At 39.0% G+C, this 22,931-nt stretch overlaps 1 protein-coding gene across 1 annotated transcript in view; it reads left to right on the plus strand.

Moving 5' to 3' along the window:
• PAK2 (p21 (RAC1) activated kinase 2) overlaps positions 1-22,931 on the plus strand; it is an 85,537-nt gene continuing 62,606 nt past the window's right edge. Inside the window, exon 1 of the mRNA XM_045903101.3 lies at positions 1-304. The gene's annotated coding sequence lies outside the window, so the exon portion shown is untranslated. The remainder of the gene's footprint in view (positions 305-22,931) is intronic.

The following is a 22,931-nucleotide window of genomic DNA, read 5'->3' on the forward strand; positions in this document are numbered from 1 at the left end:
GCCGCCGCCCTCCCCCAGGGTTGTGGCCACGCGCAGCGGCGGCGGTTGTTCCGCTTCCCCTCCGGCCCGGGCCGTCGCCATTGCCGAAGGCTCCCTGCCCTCCCCTCCCGGCGCCCGCGGGGCTCGGCTGCCGCTCGGCCTAGCGGTAGCAGCGGCTGCGCTCTAGCGCGGCACGTCTTCCCGCCCCGCTTCCCCTTCCGTCCCCGCCTGCCCCGCGCCGCGCGCTTGCCCGGGGCGGCTCCACAGCCCGCCGGGAGCTCGGACCGAGGCGCCTCGCTGGGGCGGGGACCTTGCCTCGCCTGGGGTAAGTGTGCAGACAGGCCGGGACGCGGGCCGTCGCGCTCTTCCTCCTTCCCTCTGCGCGGCCTTGCCGGCGCGAGCGGCCCGCGGCAGCTACCTGCCGGGGCCAGCGCCGGGGCAGCCGCTACCTGCGTGCCTGGAGCCGCGGCTCTTGGGGCGGTGGCTCATTGTCTGCTCCCCAGGGCTGTTTTCTTCGGCTTTAGCCCGAAATGGGAAGCTCGCTAGGCTGGCGAAGTCTAACTCTTCCTGGACCCAGCCCTGCCCAGGGCCGTGTCGCGCCACAGGCTCTGCCCACTCTCGATCTCCCTTCCCTCGCGTTTCAGCGTCCTCCTGTTCTCAGTTTACTTTAGTGTTCAACCTCACGTCTCGGGTTTTAATCCTCGATTTTTCCTGAGTCCCAGCCCCTCCTTGCTGCCTCCCTGGTCATCTTAGTTTGATTGGTTAGGCATATTGCCTCTAGTCCCTTTACTCTTTTTCTAAACTGCAATGTGTAATCTCTTCCATTTTCCGCGTTAGTAGGAACGTATAGTTTTCCGAGGGTTTGAGGGCCTCGCCTGAGAACCGACCTTTCGGATCTTCTCGTGGTTCTTGTTTGATCTTCAGCCAGGAGGTGAATAGTTGCTTCTTTAGGTAATTTAGGTGAAGGTTGGCTTTTCACCGTGTTTGGCTTTCTTTAAAACAACACACATAGGACGTTGCTACAGAGTCTTCGGTGGACTCAACCTTTTGACTAATTCTTTAAAAGATAAACTCATCCCAGAACTAAAGTGTGAAAAGTAATTTCTGTTGTCGGTTGGTGTGGGGCTGTAACCTCCTTGTATCTTCATTTTAATTGGAATACTCTAGGCAGTTGTGAGCGTGATTTGTTTCCTCCTTGATAAATCATGCCAACTCCCATTGATATAATTGTTTCAGTTCTACTTTACAGGTTATCGGTGGTTGTTTTCTTTCTAACCTTCAAAGACAATCAAAATGGTTAGGCCTAAAATTAGACTACGACGAGCCGTGTTTTGGATCAAGGTTGTGCACGTCACGTTTTTTCCCCTTCTCTGTTTGACTCTTCCGCTCTTATAAGTAGGCAGGATATTGAAATGTACAAGAATTTGCTTGGGGGGTTTTGTTTTTGTAGGGTTATCCAAAAGAATAACATTAAATAAAATCAGATTGGGATGAAGGCAGTGAATAGTAATTTTTAAAGCAGGTTAGAACTTGTCAACTTTGCCAGAAGCTCTGTGGCATTTGTAAAACACACTCATACTAACTTCTAAGTATCTTTTATGTATATGTGGAAACATGCATATATATATATATACACACACACATATATACATATAAATGGAAAGCTTTGTTCATGTTCTATTAATATAGGTATTGATTTAAGGCAACTCTTTCATCCTTAGCTTTTAAATCTTTCTAGCTATTAATTTGCCAAGAACACTGATTTACATTATGCAAAATGAACCTTTGTTCATTTGCTTTTGAGCAAAAAACAAAATGTTTTTGACTTGTAATATATGTAGGTCTCAAGCCCACTTTCAGGGTTTGGTGAAAGAGGTTGATCTAAATTCAGTGACTTTTGCTTTTACTAAATACTCCACTTTTACCCAAGTGACTTAGTACTGAGCTTTAATACTTCCATCATTTGATAGTGACAGTTGTCCTTAACTTGAGAGGTCTTGTTGGCCAAAGGGGCTACGGTATAGAAATGTTGGAGTGTGGAATTTGGTCTGTTGATGTCAGCTTCTCTGTCAGTTCTTGATACTTTTACCAAGGAAGAGTTACTGGATATTCCTCTTCACTTAGGGCTCTGATTCCTGGTTTACTGTTACTCAAAAAGAGAGTTAATCTTCTGGACTTTAATACTAACCTTGCAAACCCAAAATCATAAAGTAACAGTAAGTTTGTATTTGAAGTGTATCTACTAAACAAATGAATAGGGGTTCCAGTGGTTCTCTGATCTTTATGATAGGCAGGTTTCCGAGTGGGCACGGTTAACGCTGGTGTATATTTCTCTTTAATTATACTTTTTTAAAGAAAAAAGGTAGAACTTGCTCAGGTAGCTAAGGATAAACTTTCAATTATACTTTTTAAAAAAGCGAACTTGTTCAAATAGATAAAGATAAAATAAGTAGGTACTTTAAAATCATTCCTATGTTTCTTCTGTCAATATCGATTATTCTAATAATCAAGTATAATGTTTCTTTTGACTTTTCAAAATTTCTCCTTTTGATTAAAACTTGAAAGTAGCTTTAAGGCTTTGGGATTCTGATCAGTTTGTTTTCAAAAGCCCTTCCAGTTACTTAGAGGGCTAATTCCAGACTAGTCAGAGGGGGCAGGTAAGTTACTTACAAATCTGAGTTGCCCCTTGTATCCTTCCTGTACCTTGGTAGAAGCAGAAAGAGAAGGAAGAATAGCCCCCCCTTGCCTTGAAGAAATACTGATTGTTTTCTTCTGTGATCAGAATTTTCACTACTTCTTCATTGTAGGATCACTAACCTATTTAAGGATAGTCATTCTGAACATTCATGCAGGATTTCAGAATCCTAGCCTATTATTATCTCTGAGGTACATTAGTACTTACGATTACATGTGCCTCAAATGGTTAGGTGCTGGAGACCCGGGTTTGAATCATGGCTCTTCTACTTGACCCTGGGTAAGACACGTACTCTTCCCAGGACTCGGTTTTCTTCTTCTGTAAAATGGGGATTGATAGTAATAACAATATAATACAAATTTCATTGGGCTATTTAAAGCAAATGAGGTAATGCAGGTAAAGTACTTTGCAAATGCAGTGCTTAAGTTCTTAATAAAGGTTAGTTAATATTCCGTTCTAAAATAGGTTTTACGTTTAATTGCCTCCATAGCAAATATTGTGCTCCCAAACAGATTTAAGAATGCCTTCTGGAGGGGCGCCTGGGTGGCTCAGTTGGTTAAGCGTCTGCCTTCAGCTCAGGTCATGATCCTGGGGTCCTGGAATGGAGTCCAGCATCGGGCTCCCTGCTCAGTGGGGAGTCTGCCTCTCCCTCTCCCTTTGCCCCTCCCCCTGCTTGTGCCCATGTGTGTGCACTCTGTCTCAAATAAATAAAATCTTTTTTAAAAATATGCTTTCTGGAAGAGGTTGGGATCTCAGGACCAATTTTCTGAGACCATAACTGTTAAATTAAAAATTATTTTTTTGGAAAAAAAGCTTTGCCACTGATATAAAATACAGGTTTTTCAAATATAAGTTTTTCAAATTTTAAAAAGTATGCATATTTCTCATAGAAAATTTGGAGATAGCGAAGAGTATTAAGAAACAGGACAAAAATCACTTTAGCCTCAGCCCTCAGAAATAACCATCATAACAGACTAGTGTTTTTTTCCTTATTTTTAAATTCCAAAAGCATCACATGCTTATTGTAAAAGGTTCAAGCAGCTCAATTATTTAGAATAAAAAAGTGAAAATTGCTCTTTCCTCACTTTCTAGTCTCATTCCTTAGAGGTACCCACTGTTAACAATTTTTTTTTGAAGATTTTTATTTATTTGACAGAGACAGCCAGAGAGGGAACACAAGCAGGGAGAGGGAGAAGCAGGCTTCCGACAGAGCAGGGAACCCGATGCAGGGCTGGAGCCCAATGCGGGGCTCGATCCCAGGACCTTGGAACCATGACCTGAACTGAAGGTGGATGCTTAACCAACTGAGCCACCCAGGCACCCCACAATTTTGTTTTCTTTATGCAATTAGAAATAAGCACTATGTGTGTGGTTTTAACCAATTTTTCAAAATAAAAGTTCTGGTTATTATATATTCTTTTCCATCTCAATACATACAGTTGTACTTCATCTTTTTAACCGTCATGATATAGTCCATTGTACTTTGTTTAATTATTCATGTTTTTTTTTTAAAGATTTTATTTATTTATTTATTTGACAGAGAGCAAGAGAAAGAGAGAGCACGCGTGCACAAGCAGGGGGAGCGGCAGGCAGAGGGAGAGGGAGAAGCAGGCCAGAGCAGGGAGCTGGATGTGGGACTCGGGATCCCAGGATCCCCAGGATCATGACCCAAGCCAAAGGCAGTTGCTTAACCAACTGAGCCACCCAGGCACCCTATTCATGGTTATTTATGTTACAGTAATCCCCCCTATCCACAGGGGATATGTTCCAAGACCTCCAGTGGATGCCTGAAGCCGTGGATAGAATGAAGCTTATATATACTATGTTTTTTCCTACATATACATACCTGTGATAAAGTTTAGTTTATAAATTAGACACGGTAAGGGATTAACAACAGTAACTGATAATTAAATAGAACAGTTATAAATAATATGGTGTAATTACAGTTATGTGAATGTGGTCTATCTCAGAATATCCCATTGAACTGTCCTCAACGTTTCTTGTGATGATGTGAGATGATAAAATGCCTACATGATGAGATGAAGTGAGGTGAATGGCATAGACACTGTGATGTAGTGATAGGCTACTATTGACCTTCTGGCGATACCTCAGAAGCGGGATCCAGGGCGGCAGTTGACTCCTGGTAACTGAAACTGCAGAAAGAAACCGTGGTAAGAGGGGACTACTGTACAGATCTTCATCAACTTACAAGGGGGTTTTGTCCCGATAAACCCATTGTAAGTTGAAAATGGCATAAGGCGAAACATTATAGCTTAGCCTATCCTACCTTAAACGTGCTCAGAGCACTTAGGTTAGCCTACAGTTGGGCAGAACCCTCTAACAATGCCTATTTTATATTAAAGTGTTGAAATCTCATGTACTTTATTGAGTAGTATACTAAAAGTGAAAAATAGAATGGTTTTAAGTGTATGAGTTGTTTATCCTCTTGATCACGTGGCTGACTGGGAGCTGTGGCTCGCTGCCACTGCCCTGTGTCACAAGACAGTATGGTACTGCATATTTCCAACCCTGGCAAAAGAGCAAAATTCAAAATACGGTTTCTACTGAATGTGGAGACTTCACTCTCACATTTTCGTAAGGATGAAAAACTTAGTCAAACCGTGGTAAGGTAGGGACAGTCTTTATTCTCTCAATTTTGAGCAAGTGAAACTGGAGGCTTATTGAGCTTCCTTATATCTTTGTGCATATGCATATGTATACAAGTATTTCCATAAAAAGGATTCTTAAATGTGCATTTTAAGTTTCAGTAGATGCCAAATTGCTGTCCAAAAGCCCGTATCAATCTATACTTCTTCATCAAATTGTAGAAGCTCTTCATACACAATAGGTAATAATCCTTTACCTTCTCTTTAGGAAGATCTTTCCCATTTCACCTTTATCAAAAAACATTCTTCTTAATAATTGTTGTATTGGGGTGCCTGGCTGGCTCAGTCAGAGGAGCATGCGACTCTTGATCTCAGGGTTATGAGTTCGAGCCCCACAATGGGTGTAGAGGTTACTTAAATAAATAAAACTTTAAAAAATAATAACAGTTGTTGTATTTTAATCTTAATCCTTCTGAAATTTGTGTGGGGTCAAGTAAGAGTTTTAACAATATAAAATAGCTTGGCTACTGAAATGAAATATGGGTATAGACAAAATTTTAAGGGTTTTAGGTTGCTGTGAAAATAAATCTATTATAGAAAATCAGGGAGTAATATTGTAATGGTTTTATTGTAAGCATCACATCTGAAGAGGAAAAGTAACCTTTCCTTTCTAATAGTCACAATATTTATTTCTGTTTTAGGGCTTTATTACATTGACCAGAATTTCCAAGACATGGTTCAGTAAGAGAGGTGATAATTGTCTTAAAATATCTCTGGTATTTTTACAATTAAGGATGATGGCAGCTGTTGGTTTTAGAAAGAGATTCTTTAGAGAGAGATTCTGTTCCGACTTTACAAAAAATAGGAATGGCTTCTGAATTTTATCAAATGTTTTGTAACACTTCTTTGGGTGATGCTAAGGTTTTTCTTCTTTTAACTGCTAATAAGGGTATATATTAATAAATTTGGTAATAGCCAAAGGTACCCAAAGGCACGTATTATGAGGAACCAAAACCCCACTCATGTTAGTCAAGTGTACAGAATTTATTAAAAGAGTAGGAAAAACATCTCAGAAATTTAGTTTAATAGGAGTATACAGGCTATATGGTAACTTCTGAAGTTACTTCTGTAGAATCTTGAAGAATCCTTACTTTTTTATGAGTCTGTTTTGATCATTTATATTTTTCCTGATTATATATATATTTTGATTTTCAAAATTTGTTATATGAATATGAATGTATATTTTATCATTAAAATCTGTGGTGTTTATTTCCACCTTTTACTGTGATTTTATTTTTCTTGATTTGCCAAATGTTCATCTACTTAGTTTTTAATAACCAGCTTTCAGATTTATTCTGTTGGTTTTCTGTTTTCTGATTCCCTGATTTGTACTTTTCTCTTTATTTTGCTTTTCTTCATTTTTTTATGCTGCCTTTTTTTTTTTTTTTTTTTTTTTAGAGAGAGGATGAGTGAGTGGCAGGGAGGAGAGGGAGAGAACCTTAAGCAGTCTCCATGCCCAGCATGGAGCCTGATGTGGGACTTGATTTCACAACCCTGAGATCATGACCTGAGCCAAAATCAAGAGTTGGATGCTTAACCCACTGAGCCACCCAAGCACCCTGTTATGCTTTTTCTAATTCAAATTCTTAGTTCCCTTTTCTTTTTTTTAATAATGAAAACATTAATGCTCTTAATTTGCCTCTGAGTACAGCTTTGGCTGCACTCTATAATTTACATGAATCATGTACTTATATTAATTACTTTCCAAATAGTTGGTATTTCTAGTTTGATTTCCTCTTTGCCTGAAGAGGTATTTAGGACAGTTCTATTTTCTTTCATTGTTGTCAGTGACTGTAGTCTTTTAAACTGTCTTTCAAATTTGCTGAGTTTTTTTTTTTTTAAGGTTTTTATTTAAGAGAGAGAGCACACACATGCCCACGAGTGGGGGGAGGGGCAGAGGGAAAGGAGAGAGAGAATCTCAAGCAGACTCCACACTGAGCACAGAGCCCCACGTGGGGCTCGATCTAACAACCCTAAGATCACAGCCTGAGCTGAAATCAAGAGTTGGATGCTTAACCGACTGAGCCACCTAGGTGCCCCCTGAGGTTTTTTTTTTTTTTTTTTTTTAGTATTTTATTTATTTATTTGTCAGAGAAAGAGAGAGAGTGCATAAGCAGGGAGAGCTGCAGGCAAAGGGAGAAGTAGACTCCCACTGAGCAAGGAGCCTGATGCAGGACTTGATCCCAGGACCCTGGGATCATGACCTGAGCTGAAGGCAGACAGTTAACTGACAGCCACCCAGGCATCCCTGTTTTTTTGTTTTGTTTTTAAATGATTTAAAGCGTAATCCAATTTGGTAAGTGTTCTGTGAAAACTTAAAGATTTTTGTTTGCAGAGTATATATATAACTTTAATTATTCAAACTACCTTATTTGGTTTATTCCTTTTTAATGGTTCTTATTATAAGACTTAGTTTTCATTAGTTTTTTGGTTTTTGGTTTTTTTTGAGAGTGAGCGTGTGTGAGCGTATATACACACATGTGGACGGGGGCAGAGGGAGAGAGGGAGAATCCCACGCAGGTTCCACACTCAGTGCAGAGCCCAATGCAGGGCTTGATTTCATGATCCCAGGGTCTTGGGATTCAGTCCTGCATCAGGCTCCTTGCTCGGCAGGGAGACTGCTTCTCCCTCTGCCTACCGCTCCCCCTGCTTGTGCTCTCCTTTCTCAAATAAATAAATACATCTTTAAAAAAGAGTGGGACACTCAACTGACTGAGCCACCCAGGCACCCAGCCTTCATTAATTTTTAAATCTTAATCTGTCAAAGATTAAGAGGGTCACATTGTTTCCAAGAGCTTGTTCTCACATTGGGACCTTTACATTTTTGTTTCTTCTGCCTGAATACTGTCTTCCCTTCATACATTACTGTTTCAAAGGGGCCTTACCTGATCAGTCATCTAAAATAGCCTCCATCTACCCCACTCGGTATCTAACTTCTTGCTCTTCTGTGTCTGTCTTTATAGCACTTTCATCTGACATTATTTGGCTTCTTTCATTTTCTTGTTTCTCTATGTCTTTGCTGTTACTCTGTTTAGAACTTAGAACATGTGGGCATGCAGTAGGTATATGTTGGTTGGATGTCAGTTTCTTTTATTTCTAATTATTTTTAATTTTTTAATACTTCATTTTATATAGCAATTTTGTAAAAGCAAGATTGAGTAAAAAGTACAGAGTTCCTGTATACCTCAAGCTCTCCCTTACTCCCAGTACCCCTTCCCCCACCATCAGCATCTCACCATGTGTGATACAGTTGTTTTAATTGATAAACCAGCATTGACACATCATTATCAACCAAAGTCCAAAGTTCAGGGTTCATTCTTGATACTGTACATTCAATGGGTGTGGACAAATGGTGGATGTTGACATGTATCCATCATTACAGTGTCATACAGAACAGTTTCCCAGCTCTAAAAAGCTCCTGTGTTCCACATATTCATCCCTCCCTTCTCCCTAATTCCTGGCAACCACTAGTGCTTTTGCTGTCTCCATAATATTGCCTTTTCCAGAATGTCCTATAATTGGAATCATACAATATGTAACTTTTTCAACTTGCAATATGCATTTAAGTTTCCTTCATGTCTTTTGATGGCTTGATAGCTCATTCCTTTTTAGCAGTGAATAATTTCCATTGACTAGATGTACTGCAGTTTGTTTATTCATTCACCTGCTGAAGGACATCTTGGTAGCTTTCACATTTGCCAATAATGAATAAAATTGTTATAAACATCTGTGTTTCATTTTTATATGGATATAAGTTTTCAGCCGGTTTGAGTAAATACCATGGAGCATAATTGCTGGATTGTATGGTAAGAGTATATTTAGTTTTGTAAGAAATGTCTTTCAGAATGGCTATACCATTTGCCTTCCCACCAGCCACGGGTGGGAGAGTTCCTGTTGCTCAGCATCTTCACGAGCATTTGATGTTGTAGTGTTTGGGATTTTAACTATTCTGATAGGTATGTAGTGGTATCTCATTGTTCTGATTTGCAGTACTCTAATGATTGATGTTGAGCATCTTTTTGCATGCTGCTTTTCCATCCGTGTATCACCTTTGGTGAGGTATCTCTTCAGAAGTTATGCACGTTTTTAAATTGGGTTGTTAATTTTTATATTGCTGAGTTTTAAAGAGTTCTTTGTATATTTTATATCCAGTATTTCTTTTGCAGGTATTTTTGCCCAGTCTGTGGCTTGTCTCTCATTCTCTCAACTCTAATGATTTTTATCATGTATTTTGATGCAGTATATTATTTGATGCATGTGTAAGTTATCTACTGCTAAAGGTCTCATTATCAATTATACTTAATAAAAATAATCATCATACTTTCTGAGTCTTGTATTTTACTTAAATTCCTGTCTGTACTAAATGTCTTTGTTCAATAAATTATCCAACTTTGTCTTTCCATGCCAATTTGTTTTAGTTGTGTCTTTTTAAAATTACATGTATTTATTTATTTGAGAGAGAACACATGGGAGCGTGCACTTGAGCAAGCAGGGGAAGGGGCAGAGGGAGAGGCAGAGAATCCCAATCAGACTCCGTACTGAGCGTGGAACCCAACGTGGGGCTTGATCCCATGACCCTGAGATCCCATGACCGACTGAGCCACCCAGGCAACCCTCTAGTTTATTTTTGTTTTAATTCAAAGTGAATGCTTAAAACACTTATTTTCATAATGAATTCTTTTGGGTGTGTTTCTATCATTTTATTTAATGTTTTCTGTTTTTTAATGATTCATTGCTGCTGCTTTAATTGTAAAATATAAGGTAAAAATTACCATCTTAACCATTTTTACATATACAATTCTGTAGCATTAAGTACATGTACATTGTAGTACACCCATCACCACCACTTTTTCATCTTCCCCAACTGTACCTGTATACTCATTAAAAACTTAACTCCCCATTCCTCCTTACTTCCAATCCTTGGTAACCTCTCTCTAATGACTTTATGTCTCTTATGGTTTTGCCTATTCTAGATGATTCATGTAAGTAGGATCATACAATATTTGTCCTTTTGTGTTTGGTTAGTTTCACATAGCACATGATGTTTTCATCCTTTCTGTAGAATGTATTAGTACTTCATTCTTTTTTAAGGCTGAATAATAATACTCCATTGTATATATACACTTGACCCTTGAACAATGTGGGGATTAGGGGTGTCAGCCCCTGCACACACAGTCCAAAATCTACATATAACTTTTGACTAACCTCCCCAAAATTTAACTGCTAATAGCCTTCTGTTGACCAGAAGCCTTACCAATAACATGAACAATAATTAACACATAATTTGCATGTTATATATGTTATAGATTATATTCTTATGATGAAGTAAAAATGTTACTCAGAAAATCATAAGGCAAATATATCTATATAGTACTGTATCAGAAAGCTGGCATACAATGCACAGTTCAAACCTGTCATGTTCAGGGGTCAGCTGTATAACACAGTTTATCCAGTCATCTGTTGGTGTTTTCTCGTTTTTGATTTAATAAATTATATTTGTTGCTTTTATCTCACTTACTTGGAATTTATACATCTTATTTTTAAGTCCATTAATTATAGTTTAAATGAATTCAAGTATAAATCTAAATTAAAAAAAAAAATGTTCTGGTTTGTCAGCCTAAAAGAAAACTATACTTTGAGTCTCCCTGTATTAGAAGACTAGCTTTTCTTCTTAAATCCACCTCACTTTATCTGCTTTTCGTCTTCATGGTGAACTTGGAACTTTGTATTGTTCATATATTTTTTACCCATTTCATGTTTTTAACTTCATCTTTCAAGTCTTTTATCTTGGTAATTACATTACACAGTGTTAACACAAATTATTTAAATTTTATTTAGATGGAGTTGGTGCTCATTGCCATTTTTCTCAGGCTTACATTTAAGGTGATTCATCATGTTTGTCAACTAGCATTTTCAGCTAATTTTTTTTTAAGATTAATTTATTTGAGAGAGTGCACAAGAGGGTGGGGAGGGGTGGAGGTAGGGAGAGAGAATCCTCAAGCAGGTGCCCCCTTTTTTTCTTTTTATTGAAATATTTTGGCAGATCATGTCTTTTATACATGTTCATTAATGTTGCCTGATACATTAGCTCCTTACAATCTTTGTACTTGGTTCTTTTTTCATTTCCAGAGATATTTTTGGTTACTTTGTTTTAGTTCTGTTTACTTTCTTGAAAATAGTTATGGTAATTACGTTGGCTTGTCATTTCTGTCCTTTGTGTGAGCTTCTCAAATGTTTGTCTTATCACTCATTTGATTTTCCTTTATCTCTTCCAATGTAGGCTTTATTTCTGCTATTGAAATTTTAGCTTCTTTATATCCTTTAAAAATTTATGCCACTCCCTTTTCTTAAATTACTTTCATTTTATCTTTGGCTTTTCTCTCCATATATGCCTGTTTTCATAGTTTGCCAGACTGTTTGGAAGTTAGTTCTGTGTCTTGTCTTGAGGTGATTCATCATCTAAGTCAGACTCTGCTTCATGTGATGGGTAATTCTCTTTTCTTGTGCTACATTATTTTTTGTTGGGATCAACAAAAATTGTTTAATGTTTTTTCTCCTTCTTTATCTTTGAATTATAACTGTTATATATTATCTGATGTACATTTGTTAGCAGCGTTTGTGGGTTATCCTTGCTATAGTTGGCTGGGATTCTGGTTGAAACCTCTTAGGTGTATTGCCGAAGGATACATAGCTCCTAGCCTGAGTTCCAGTGATTAATAGACATTTATCTAATATGGTAGTTCTGGTGGGATCTTATCCTACCCTGGTTTCTAACTTGTGCTGTTAGGGCTCTTCTAATTCTAGCCTTATAACCACAACACAACACTTTGCTTATATGACTACACCTCTCAGGAAGCCATGTGCCAATCCATGTTTCTCTGTGCTTATACAGCTCCACCTGAACTGTACATACACATAGGCACATAGACCCTTGCTTTTTCTGGAACTTGCATGGTAAACTCCTAAATATATGTGGAAAGATCAGAGGGGAAAATAAGGATCTCTGGCTGCCACAAAACCCACCTCTGCATAGCAAGAAACAGCTTAGTAACAAGGGTGGCTGACTAGTTCATTTCTTTGAGGCTGACTTTGGGTCTCTAAATAAAAGCAGAGAGGGACAAGGTGTCTTTATATCTTTTTTTAGGCAGATGGTTGAACTTAGTTTTATGAAGCAGAGCATGGCTGGGTCATGAGTCTTCTCAGTTAAGATTGACCTTATAGTTAGTGAAAATCCTTCAAAGATCTGATATAAATTGTTTTCATGAAAATTTGGGATAGACTACGTGGGTGGCTTCTGATTTGACACCATTTTTTAATGAGAATAAGCCAGCTCCAGTTTTTGTTTAACTTAGATAACCACCCAAGGAATCAAGTAATCCATCTGCTGTTAACCATTTTTTAGTCAAAGATCTTATTTTATTTTATTTTTAAAGATTTTATTTATTTATTTGACAGAGAGAGACAGCGAGAGAGGGAACACAAGCAGGGAGAGTGGGAGAGGGAGAAGCAGGCTTCCCTCCGAGCAGGGAGCCCGATGCGGGGCTCGATCCCAGAACCCTGGGATCCTGACCTGAGCCGAAGGCAGATGCTTAACGACTGAGCCACCCAGGCGCCCCAGAGGTCTTATTTTAGATTGATAGATTATCACTTTGATAGTAGGAAATGGTATCTTGTTTCAATTTGCATCTCTCTCAAGTTGAACACATTTCATAAATTTATTGCCCCCCCCCCTTTTTTTTCATTTTGAATTGCCATTTGGGGTTTGTGGCCAAAGCTGCTGCTTTTTTTTTTTGTAATCTGTGTTCCTTACTTCCCCATTCCCTACCTTACAGTCATTTTGAAGCATTTCTTTCTTGCTTGGTCATTGTTTCACTTTTTCAGTGTGGTGATTGGGTGAAAGCCAAGGGGAAAAAGAAAAAAAAAAAAGGATCACATTTAGATTACTACATTTCTTTACACACACTGCTTCCTTTGTATATAGGGACCTTCCTCTCTTTTCTTGCCTGGCAAATTCCTTCTCATCCTTCAAAAGCCAAGTCTGATTTCTTGGCCTAATTACTCATAAAAATGGGAGCTGTGCGTCCTCTTTTCCATTGTATTCCACACATCCCTATCAGCTCTTACCTTATTTCACAGTAGTCTGTTATTTTCCCACTGATGCCAACTCAGAGGGGACACTGAGTCATAGTTATCTTTGATCTCTAGCGTCTGACACAGTGTAGGCACAAAATAAATATTTGACTTAAGAGAGACTAAGGTTTTTTCCTTCAACTGTGTCATTTCCCTACGCCTAGGGTGAAAATATAAAAAACAGGTCTTTCTGGGAAGTGGAGTTACAAATATTTTTTTTGTTTAGATTTATTCTCATCTGGGCTTTTTGTTTTTGTCTTTGTAATGATACTACTACTTTTGAGAATAAGAAATACTTAAAACCAATCTCTCTCTCTTTTTTTTTAAAGATTTTATTTATTTATTCATGAGAGAGAGAGAGGCAGAGGGAGAAGCAGACTTCCCGCGGAGCAGGCAGCCCGATGCGGGACTCGATCCCAGGACTCTGGGATCATGACCTGAGCCGAAGGCAGACGCCTAACCATCTGAGCCACCCAGGCGCCCAAAACCAATCTCTCAAACTTCCAGGTGCTCCCTGTTGCCCAGCACCTGTGACATTTTGGCCCTCCTCTACAATCTGATTTTTCACTACTTGCTGCCATATGCCTTCTTGTCTCCTTGCTGTCTCATGAACGAGATCATACTTACTTGTTCCTACTAGTGCCTATTGTCTGGAATCCCATCTTCTGGATGGGAATGTGATCTGTTGTAAATTGAGGATTTTAATGGGGATTGAGTAGTGAGAATTTAGACTATTTACTGTCCTGCTGGTCTTATACTGAATATATGATAGTTAAAGTGAGGTTTTATCAATGTGAGGATCAAAATAAATAGAGCATTTAATTATCTTAGTTCTAGAATAGTTAAAGAAAACAAAATAGTGACTGTTTCTTCAAATTTTGCTGAGTCCCCTCCAGCCTAAAAAAGAAAAAACCTTCACTTGATTCTGATGCCATCACAGATAAACCTTTCATTGGTTGATTTATTCATTCAACAATTGCTCATGTAGATAGATGAACTGGATACAATACTAGGTGTTACTGATGTAGTGGTCAACAAAATACTGAATCCGTGTTTGTAGAGTTTATAACATAGTTCGGGAAGATAGACATTTAAAAAGCAAATCCAGTGTGATGAATGTTAAGACAAAGGAAAGAAAATAATATGCATGGGATGGGAGCGAGAAGGTGTCTGAGAAGGTTTTCTAAAGAAACTAACCTTTAAGGCCAATACTTGAAGTCGGTGTTTGACAGATGGAGCTGGTGGACAGAAAGTAGCGTGACCAACTCAATTTGCTGAGTCCTTTAGTACTGGTTTCGTACTGGAAGTCTGGTGTCCCAGGGAAGTAGAGTGATTGGTCAGTGAACGGAAAAGCTTCCTAGGAGGTCACGTGTGAAGGCCTGAGATGGCTATTAGAAAAACCGAAAGAATGGATAAAACTACAAAAGAACTCTTTAAAACTACAAGGGAATGAGTATGGAAAGTTAGGGGCCTGATCATGCATGTACTGTTGAGCTTTATCTTCAGTCTCTCACCTGAAGGCTTTAAGTAGGACACTGATGTGACAAAGTTTAATGTACTTTAAAGTTGTTCCCTCCCTGCAGTGTGAAGAATAGACTGGGAGCGGCTGAGAGTGCATTTGGGGATAATAAGTAACAGTGATTAAGTCCCAGGCTGCAGTCACTTAGAAGTTTTGAGAGGCATGGATGGTTTTGAGAATTAGGATATTTAGAGTGTGAAAGCCTGAAACAAGTGATTTTCAAAAATGGTTTTCCTCCAAGAACATTAATTTCTTAAAAATGGCAAAACTGAACTTTTTTTTTTTAATTTTTATTTATTTATTTGAAGAGAGAGAGACAGTGAGAGAGGGAACACAAGCAGGGGGAGTGGCAGAGGGAGAAGCAGGCTTCCTGCTGAGCGGCGAGCCCGATGCGGGGCTCGATCCCAGCACCCTGGGATCACGACCTGAGCCGAAGGCAGACGCTTAACTACTGAGCCACCCAGGCGCCCCAAAACTGAACATTTTTACCTCCATATTTTCCTGTCACCTGATAGAAATTTTACTAGCAGAACACATAATCCAGACAGCAGGTTTGTTTTGTTAAATGATGATGGCCAGTCTTTTTTTCACATAGGAAGAACGGCAGCAGAGAATATAGGAGGCACGGCTTTGAAATTATGAAGATGATTCTTTTTCTGAACACAGCAAGAATTGTGACTTTAAGTAGTTTTGTCACCTTGAGAGTAGTCCCACTGCAAGGCTATATGATCATTCCAGCCATTCTTCATTTGTTTAGAAGTCTTCTTTTTAAATTACTCTAGGAGACTACAGCAATTTCTTTAGAGTTGCTTCTTCCCCAGAGGTGAACCCTCCATCTCTGCCTCTGTTTCCATCATTCCCTTTCTTTCTGGGTCTACATCTGCCACACCGTGGCTTCTTTTCCTGTAAATTAAAACAAAAAGAGAGAGACTCTGAGAATTCATAAATACTAAAATCCACCCTTTAAAGGTATACAACTAAGTGGGTTTTGTTTTGTTTTTCTGTATTCGTAAGATTGCATAATCATCACCATTCTCTAATTCTGGAATGTTTGTTTTATCACAGAGAGAAATCTTGCACCCGATAGCAGTCACTCATTTTACCCCAACTGCTCCCCCTTGTCCCAGGCCACCACTTATATATTTTCTGTCTCCATGAATTTGTCTGTTCTGGACATATAAGTAGATTCACATAAAATGTCTTTTGTGGCTGGTTTCTTCCATTTAGCACAGTGTTTTCAAGGTTGATCTATATTGTAGCATGTATGAATACTTCATTTCTTTTTATGGCTAAATAATACTCCATTGTATGGGTATACCACATTTTTTTTTTTTATCCATTCGTCAGTTAATGAAAATGGGGTTGCTTTCACTTTTTGACTGTTAGATGAATAGTGCCTCTGTGAACATTTGTCTATAGGTTTTTGTGTGGACATATTCTTACTTCTTTTGAGTATATACGTAGGAATGGAATTGCTGAGTCATAGGGTAACTCCATGTTTAACCTTTTGAGGAGCTACCGGGCTGTTTTCCAAAGGGACTGTACCATTTGGCAGCACTGCTGGCACTGTGTGAGGGTTCCAGTTTCTCCCTGTCCTCACTAACACCTGTTACTTTCTGTCTTTTTGAATGTAGCCATCCTACTGGGTGTGAAATGGTATCTCACTGGGGTTTTAATTTGCATTTTCCTAATGGCTAATGATGTCGAGTATCTTTTAATGGGCTTATTGGCCATTTGTGTATCTTTTTTTTTTAATTTTTTATTTATTTATTTGAGAGAGAGAGAGAGAGAGAGAGAGAGAGAGAGAAACAGCATGAGGGGGGATAGGGTCAGAGGGAGAAGCAGGCTCCCCGCTGAGCCTGGAGCCCGATGTGGGACTCGATCCCAGGACTCCGGGATCATGACCTGAGCTGAAGGCAGTCGCTTAACCAGCTGAGCCACCCAGGCGCCCCCATTTGTGTATCTTTTGAGAAATATGTATTCCAGTCCTTTGGGAAAGAATTTTATGTTCAGAGTTGAGTGGTTTAGAGCAGTGCCTCTCAGAATTTTTTGGTAATAAACTAATAACTTTTGTAAAATACTATAAAATGGAAATGAAAGAAAAACCAGACATAAAAAATACAAGTCCCTTTTGTTGTTGTTGTTAGGGTCAACAGTAAATTACTGTATCAGATTGCTCTGAAAGTAAACACTTTTTCTCAATTTCTGTATTTCATTGAGTACTGGTAAAGGAAGTAGCCAGTCCATGTAGCACTCTTTGAGTGGTACTGCTTTAAATTACTAGAAGGCATTTGAAAAGTAGCGCAACTTTTTCTGTGTTTGAACTCAAGGCAGTAGATTGTTTCCTGTATTTTCTGTACTTCCAGCTCCAGCTCCCAATTCTAATTTGCTATTGAGGTAATCCCACAGAGGGCTGGTTTTGAGGCATGAAAACAAGCATTTCATACAGATTTTACATAAGTTACATTTTATTGGGATAAGCTAGAGGGTCCAGTTTCAGCAGAAGATAAGGCACATGAGATTTGCAGCAAGTGAGGGCAGCCCCTGACCATTTCCCAGTTTTCCTCATAGGAGATACCCTCAGTGTTGATGACACTGTGCTTGTGGAAGGGGGGTTTCTGCTAGGTATTCAGAAGCACAGAATGCAGGTTTACCATAAAGCTCGTATACTTCCAACCCTGAAATTCCACCATAGTTATCTTACTTGTTTGTGAATAAATAACTTATCACTTGGCTGTAACATCCTTGTTCTAAGCATAATTTCTTAACTCATTGTTTATAGTTATACAGAAATAAGCTTTATTCATCCTCAATCTATTTCTGACCTTGTAGCCATGAAGAGTCTGTGAGCATGAGCAGTTCATTATCTCCTGTCTTAAAAGGTCTGGGAGGTCTAAGTATGCAGGCTGTCTCTGAAATCTTATAGACTAGGGACACCAAGGAATGCATTCTTATGCAGTCCTAATTATTTATGTTTTGGGTGGTGAAATTCTGAAACAATTGTGGGTCATTAGAAAGTATTTTATTTGTTTATTGTGGCCTTAGACTAATGAGTGTGTATAGAGTATTTTTTAATCATTTGAAGTGAGTTTAAACATTTATTAGTCCCTCTGTGTTAAAAGCATTATTTTGGACAATGTCAGATTGATACAGCAAGTTAAGAAAAGTGTTCCTTTCCAGCCAAGAGTTTAAAAATCTTGTAGAAAAAGAGAAGAAAGATGCCAGTGATAGAAGTACAAAGAAGTGTGTAAGTGTAAAACTTATGGATGGCACTGTATCATTCTGGGTCCAATCAGGAGAGAAACCACATAGTAATTTGAACATGGAAAGAATTATTGACTATAACAGAGTGGAATAATGAGGTAAGAAGTAAATAGAACTCTAAAGAATATAGGAATAGCAGGTAAGGAGCAGCTGCTGCCCCTAGGGCTCATATCTCAGCACCTAGAAAGGAGCCCTCCTTCCCCCAGAGCTGAGATCTAGACCTTGTTGGAGAGAGCGTGGCTGTGGATCCCTGAATGGTAGGTAGAGGTGCTGTGTGGGCAGAACTTGCTAGACATCTGTTCTCTAGGGTACCAGAGAAAGTTGTTGACAGGGAGGCATTAACTCCACTACAAAAGCTCCCAGAAAGAGTGGGGAGAAGCTGTTGGCTGCTGGATATGCTGCTGGTCACCTAGCGGTACAGAAGCCTGGTACTGGAGGAATTTGGGAAGCAAACACACCAGAACCAGGAAGCAAAACTTTTCTCCTACATTGTCTCTTCTGCGCCCTCTACTGATAAAGCTTAATATCGTGCCAGCTGGCCAAGGAAAAACACTTAAAGGTCCCAGATCTATTTTCAGAGTGGACAAGAAGCATGAACTTGGAATTGAGAGCCACTAAATCAGTAACTAGCATGGGAATGGTATTAGTGCTATCAGAGCTCATAGGAGTAGAGCTCCTATGAGATTATGACTGTTGAAGAAGTAGTGGTATATGAAGGAGCTCTTGAAGATCAGTAGGTTTTTTTTTTTTTAATTCAACTATGGTTGACATACAATTTTATGTTGCTTTCAGGTGCACAGCATAGTGATTTGACACTTCTATACGTTATGAAATGCGCACCACAATAAGTGTGGTTACCATCTGTCACCAGACAATGTTATTAAAATATTGACTGTATTCCCTGTGCTATACTTTTCATCCCTGTGACTTATTTATTTTATAACTGGAAGTTTCTACTTCCCCTTCCCCTTCACCATTTCGCCCAAGGTTGGTGGTGGTGGTTGTTTTTTAATTGAAGATAACTGTTTTTTCCTCATTGCATGTTCATTTTATAAAAATTAGAGTATGGACAATTATTTTTGTCCTTACGTATATTGTAGAAAGATGGGAAAAGCAGTCAGCTCTATTGCCCATAAAGAGAACCATTGTTAATCATTTGATAAAATATGGCTAGGTAGAGGAGATAGTGGGGAGGGAAAACTTTCTGTGATGGTGCTTGCTGCTGCTTTTGTATATTTGTTTACAGAAATAATTGGCTTTGAAATATAATAATGCTAGTGATGCCTGGTTGGCTCAGTCAGTTAAGCGTCTGCCTTTGGCTCAGGTCATGGGATCCCAGGGTCCTGGGATCGAGTGTCACATCAGGCTCCTTGCTCAGCAGGGAGACTGCTTCTCCCGCTGCCTGCCATTCCCCCTACTTGTGCACATGCTCACTCGCATGCTCGCTCGCTCTCTCTGACAAATAAAATCTTAAAAAAAAAAAAAAAAAGTATAATAATGCTAAATGATATATAATAGCATTTTTAGGAACTTTCTGTCTTTGGTGTTTATGTGAAATATATTTATGCATCATTTTGCATTCCTACCAACAGTGCATGAGGGTTCCTTTTTCTCCACATCCTTGCCAACAATTGTTTCTTGTGGTTTTTATTTTCTCCTTCTGACATGTGTGAGATGATGACATCTCATGGTTTTGATTTGCATTTCACTGGTGGTTAGTGATGTTGAGCATCTTTTCATGTGTCTTGGCAATCTGTAGGAATTCTTTGGAGTTTTATTATTTATTTGTCAGGACGCACGCGCACAAGCAGGGGGAGCGTCTTCTCATTTTTTAATTGGATTATTTGTTTTGGGGTGTTGAACTGTATAAGTTCTTTATATTTATCCGTTATATCATTTACAAATATCTTCTCCCACTCAGTGGGTTGTCTTTGTTGTCTTTTAGTTTTGTTGTTGGAAAACAGTATGCAGACTGATGTCTTTGTTGTCTTTTAGTTTTGTTGTTTGTTTCTTTTGCTATGCAGAAACTTTATTTTGATGTAGTATTTATGTAACTTAAGTTTGTCAAATAGACAATCATTAGACATCACTTTGGTGTTCTTTAAGTGACGTTTAGGAAGGTAATCACATTGTAATCACAGTGTAATCGCATTGATGGAATGTTGCATCTTAGAAGTCATCATGCTTTAGTCCTTTTTCTCAAATATTGTCATATGAATGCGCCTCTTAGGAACAGGGTTCTAGCAGACTTAATCTGGGAAAACAAATTGAAAACTAAATCTTCCCCTTGTTGAGGTATAGGAATTAATCCCCCCCTAGATATCAAAGACTGAAGGAGTCTCATGAAAGAGAAAGACTTTATAATACCATATTACTGATTATTGGCGTTTATACTTTAAAAGTTGGACAGTAATTCTAGAGAATGAAAACAAGTTCTTGGGTGTTAACCCACAACTAGGCTCATATACACGGTCAGGATACATAATGTTAGGCCCATTTTCAGAGAAATATCCTATACTAGTAAATCTAGACTAGTTCTTATTGACTTACTAACCTTTTAGCCAGGTTGGTAGAAAAGTGAATTATTTGCTTTCCATTTTTGACAAATTTAAGAAAAATATTAAAACTTATTAGTATAAGTATAGTTTTTAAACCTTTTAGATATATTCTCTGACTTAGAAATATCCAATTTAAAAACAGCCACTCTTCCTCTGATTATGTATGAGTAGTTGTATAGAAAGGTTTAGAATAGTGCTGGATTTGGGGCGTCTGGGTGGCTCAGTCGGTAAAGCATCTGACTTTGGCTCAGGTCATGATCTCAGGGTCCTGGGATGGAGCCTCATGTTGGGCTTCCCGCTCAGTGGGGAGTTTGCTTGGCCCTCTACCCCTGCCCCTCCCCCTGCTCATGCTTGCGCAAGCTCACTCTCTCTCTCCCAAGTAAATAAATATAAGCTTTAAAAAAAAAAAAAAGAATAGTGCCATTCAACTTGAACTTGTTGCCATGATGGAAATGTTCTATATCTGTGCTCTCCAGTATGGCAGCCACTAGGCACATGTGACTGCTGAGCACTTGAAATATGGCTAGTGTGACTAAGTATCTGAATTTTATTGCATTTTAATTAAATTTAAATAGCCATGTATGGCCAGTATGTCTACCCATATTGGATAGCACAGTTTACGGAATATAAGGAAACCAATTTTAAAGAAAACAAGTAATTTGAAGATGACTTTAGGAACAACTTCCCATTGAGGGTCAGCCTCTCTACATGATAGTATTCCATTTTCCCCAAGTATCTTAATTTGATATATTTTCAAAATTTTTTTGTATCACTAATGTAACTACTAAAATTTGACCAAGATCCATTTATTCTTTCAAGGTATCTTTTAAAGATGCATATCCTGGGGCGCCTGGCTGGTTCAGTCAGTGGAGCATGTGACTCATAATCTAGGGGTTGTGAGTTCGAGCCTCATGTTGGGCATAGAGATTACAATAAAATAAAAATCCATATCCCTCAGTGATGTCTGTTTTTATAACCTTACACACCTAGTCTTGATTCATTTTAGTATGCATCTGTTGAGCACATACAGTGTGCCAAACTCTGTACTATGTGCTAGGAGTACAAAGATCAGTAAGTCATAATTGTCATTAGCCATTTAGTCTAGCTGGGATTAAGGGAAAGGGAAGTGGGGTTAAAGGAAAACTTTTTAGTGTTCAGTGTTTTTGTTGTTGTTTTTGATTTTAGTAGGCTCCACGCCCAACGTGGGTCTTGAACTCAGGACCCTGAGAGTAAGAGTTGTGTGCTCTTCTGACTGAGCAAGCCAGGTGCCCCTTAAGTGATTGGTTTTTTAAACCTCTGTATGCCATTTGATACTGCTTAGGAATATACACACACACACACACATATATATATATATATATTTTAAGATTTTATTTATTTGAGAGAGACAGTGAGAGAGAGCAAGCATGAGCAGGGGAGAGGAGCAGAGAGAGAGAAGCAGCAGACTCCCCACTGAGCAGAGAGCCTGACGCGGGTGGAATCATGACCTGAGCTGAAGGCAGACGCTTAACCGACTGAGCCACCCGGGCGCCCCGGAATACATTTCTTTTTAACTTACCTCACTTTTCAAAAAACATGTTTCTTAAAGCAAGGAGAGATTTTTTTGCCTTTCTGTCTTTGCTGGATTATTTTGTTTCATACCCCCCGGTAAGAGGAACGCGGCCTCGGAATTCTCATCACGGTGTACAGGAAGACGTGGCAGCCAACCACTAAGGATCATTCAGAGTAGCTGTGAAGTGAAGCCTGCTGGCTCTTTGGCGTCTATAGTAGTACCTGGAATATCCTTCCTCCAGTTTTTATCTGTGCAAACTATCCTTTACGTCATTTTTCAAGTTAAAGTCGTGCTCTTTCTCAAATCATTTTGAAGCGAAAAAGTGATCTCTTATCCTTCCGTACTCATGCATTCATTCAACAGATATTTATGGATTGCTTGTATATGGCAGGTTCTGTTGAACCATGCGGGGGGAAATGAGCTATGTCACTTGCGGACTGAGACAGTTAAAAGCCCACATGCCCCCTCAGTCTCTCTCTTCCATTTTGGTGGCAACTTGTTAAGGTAGTGGAACTTTAGGATCTCAGCAGCCCAGATCCATATAAATCGTCTTAAGGAGAAGAACTAA

Source organism: Mirounga angustirostris, unplaced genomic scaffold (assembly GCF_029215605.1).
Source record: "Mirounga angustirostris isolate CCGP_5_RB_7025 unplaced genomic scaffold, mMirAng1.0.hap1 SCAF_1, whole genome shotgun sequence".
Classification (NCBI taxonomy): Eukaryota; Metazoa; Chordata; class Mammalia; order Carnivora; family Phocidae; genus Mirounga; species Mirounga angustirostris.